General features: G+C 37.5%; 1 non-coding gene across 1 annotated transcript; it reads left to right on the plus strand.

Moving 5' to 3' along the window:
* Positions 1–3131: 3131 nt before the first annotated feature.
* LOC112798810 (small nucleolar RNA R71) lies at positions 3132–3239 on the plus strand. The gene has a single exon (XR_003200407.1). It is a non-coding gene; the product is annotated as a small nucleolar RNA R71 (small nucleolar RNA).
* The last annotated feature ends 223 nt before the right edge of the window (positions 3240–3462 follow it).

The raw sequence follows: 3462 nt of genomic DNA on the forward strand, positions 1-3462 counted from the left end.
CTGTCTATGGATCTTGATATAAATGTCTTTGCCATGAAAAAGAAAGAAAAAGAAGAAGAAAAAGCCACTGAAAAAGGGCAACCAAAAAGCAAAAAAAATTGAGAAAATAAGCTAGGCACCAATGATTTGAACTTCTGAGACAAATGCCTGTGATGTTTATGTATTAAGGATATGCTTGGATGAATAGGTTCTGAGGAGTGTTTCAACACTTGGTAACTGGGTTAACTAACCCGGGATTATCAACCAAAAGTCCATTATCAAGAGCAACCTAAATACAAAACATTTAGTCACACAAAGAGGTGCTAGGCACCAATGTCTCAAGAAGAAATGTGAACTAAAATGCCTGTAGTGGATATGTGTAATGCACTGATAAGAAAAAGAAAATGCCAAAGGCTTGTGCAACACATGACACTGAGCAAACAAGGAGCAAAGGAGCTCTAAGAAAAAGAAAAAAAAAACAAAGAAAGGAAAAGTGCCAAGGACATAAGAATAACAAGAGGCCATAGCAGTGTTTGATGGATGCAATGAAAAAGTGATAATTTTACCTGATAAGAATGAAAAAGTGATGCTGCAACTTTCTGCATAAAACCCTTCTGATGAACTTCAAATGCTTGCTAATATAGCCAATGTAATTGCTTTCTGTTTCATACTTTCTTCTCAAATAACTCAGGACTTGCTTAGGGACAAGCAAGTATTAAGTTTGGTGTTGTGATGCCAAGCATCTTAGGCTAGTTTCACTAGCATTTTTCTGTTAGTTTTAGTTGTTTTATGCATTTTTTTGAGCTTAAAGTAACCAAGAATGGTTAAATGAACAACAAAGCAATGAACCATCCAAACAGTATGATTTTGATGCAAATTCCATGAGTTTTTAGTAATATTACTTGAATGCTATGAATGGAAGAATTCTCATGAAATTTTGCAAGACTTTGATGCAGTTGTTTGGATGATTTCATGGAAGAAGAGGCTAGGCAAGGAAGCAACAAAATCAATAAAGGAAGCTTGAAGATCACATGTGGAGTTTAAGTTCCAGTTTAAGCTTAAACTAGAACTTAAACTGCCAAGCCATATAATGCTGAAAGTGGCGTTTAACCTCCAGTTTAACCTTAAACTGGAAGTTAAACGCCAGAATAAGAAATGCACCAAAGCTGAAAGTGGCGTTTGACCTCCAGTTTAAGGTTAAACGCCAGAATCATGAAAGCTGAGAAATACTGAAACTGGTGTTTAACCTCCAGTTTAACCTTAAACTGGAAGTTAAACGCCAGAATAAGAAAGGCACCAAAGGAGCATTTCCACGTTTAAGCTCCAGTTTAACCTTAAACTGGAGCTTAAACGTGTTTGACCCAAATCATGCACCAGGAAGCCATTTCCACGTTTAAGCTCCAGTTTAAGCTTAAACTGGAGCTTAAACGTGTTCGACATTTCACACTCCTGGGCTCCTTTCTTCATTTCCACGTTTAAGCTCCAGTTTAACCTTAAACTGGAGCTTAAACGTGTTCGACCACAATTTGCCTCCAGGGTTGCTTTCTCATTTCCACGTTTAAGCTTCAGTTTAACCTTAAACTGAAGCTTAAACGTGTTCGACCATTCCACACTCCGTAGTTGCTTTCTTCCATTTCCAAGTTTAAGCTTCAGTTTAACCTTAAACTGAAGCTTAAACGTGCTTGAATTATACCACCTCCAGGAGTGTCCAACGTTTAAGTTGCAGTTTAAGCTTAAACTGCAACTTAAACGCCACTTTTTGAAAGGGTTTCTGGGCCAAATATATTGAAGTTTAAGTTAGCATTTGAGCACCAAACATTAACTTAAACGTATTATGGTATGAAAGCCAATTGAATATCATGGTTTATGGGATTGGGCTTGAAGAATTGATGAGTCTGGAATTTCAATTTGTTGAGTCATGTGTCATTACTTGATTATCACTAAGTTTGCTCAATGAATGTTACAGAATTGGATCACAGCCTCATCAGGATTTTGGACCATAAACCCAAAGCAAAAGGAAATCAGGGAAAGGCCTCAAAGCCCATGAAACACAACAGAAGCTCAATTTAGAAAGTGTATAAATAGGATAGAATTTAAGTTAGTTAGCACTTTTTACACTTGGGAACTTTTTGATCATTTTGCTAGTTTTCATACTCTTTGTAATTGAATTCAGAGCTATGATTCACTAAACCCCTTTCATTGGGTTAGGGAGCTCTATTGTAATTCAATGAATCAATAATAGTTTTTATCTTCTTCTTCAATCTTTTCTCTTGAATTTTGTTAGAAAGCTTCTCGATCTAATTCCATTGGTTAGTTGTCTTGGGAAAGAAACTATCCATAATTGGAATCCTTCGGAACCTTGGGAAAGGAATGGAGGATTCATGCTAGAGAAGCTTTCTCACAGTGAATTGGATTGGGGTTTGGATGGATATTGTGACATGTAATCCTACCAAATTGTGGTTCATGAAACTGTGTGGTATAATCAGAGATCGAGCATCATCTCTTCTTATGAACATTTAAACCAAGGGATTGGGAATCTGTTTGTTTTTAGAGAGAATTGGTGAGCCAAGGGATTGGGATCCAATCATAGAAGATTGCCAAGCAAAATTCAATGAATGCATTGGTTGAGGAAGGGATAAAGATGTGTTGATTCGGAGATCTCAATATCTCCTGAAACCCAATGAATTCCCCATTTCTGATCTACACTTCTCTTTATATTCTGCAATTAAATTCATGCAATCACCCCCATCCCTTTTTAATTTCAGCACTTTAACTTCTCGCTCTTTAATTCATGCAATTTAAGATTCCACAATTCTCATCTAAATCTTGATTCCGCTCAACTAGAACAAACTTCTAATCCGAATTGCTCATTCAACCAATCCTTGTGGGATTCGACCTCACTCTATTGTGAGTTTTTACTTGACGATAACCGGTGCACTTGCCGGAAGGAATTTTTGCCGATTGTGCAATTTCCTAAATCGTAGCATATCAAGTTTATGCTAGTATCAGTTATTTGCAACCATTTCAATCAGTTCTTGAGATTCTGCAGGCGTCTTCATCAGATGAAGAGACCATCCAGCAGAGCTATCCAATGACATCTTGGACAGTTCAGACAGACCATCATAGAAGATACCTATGATGCTCCACTCAGAAAGCATGTCAGAAGGACACTTTCTAACCAATTATTTGTATCTTTCCCAAGCTTCATAGAGGGATTCACCTTCCTTCTGTCTGAAGGTTTGGACTTCCACTCTAAGCTTACTCAATTTTTGAGGTGGAAAGAACTTTGCCAAGAAGGCATTGACTAGCTTTTCCCAAGAGTTCAGGCTTTCTTTAGGTTGTGAATCCAACCATATCCTAGCTCTGTCTCTTACAGCGAAAGGGAATAGCATAAGTCTGTAGACCTCAGGGTTAACCCTATTGGTCTTGACAGTGTCACAGATTTGCAAGAATTCAGCTAAAAACTGATGAGGATCTTCCAAT

Source organism: Arachis hypogaea, chromosome 4 (genome assembly GCF_003086295.3).
Source record: "Arachis hypogaea cultivar Tifrunner chromosome 4, arahy.Tifrunner.gnm2.J5K5, whole genome shotgun sequence".
Classification (NCBI taxonomy): domain Eukaryota; kingdom Viridiplantae; phylum Streptophyta; class Magnoliopsida; order Fabales; family Fabaceae; genus Arachis; species Arachis hypogaea.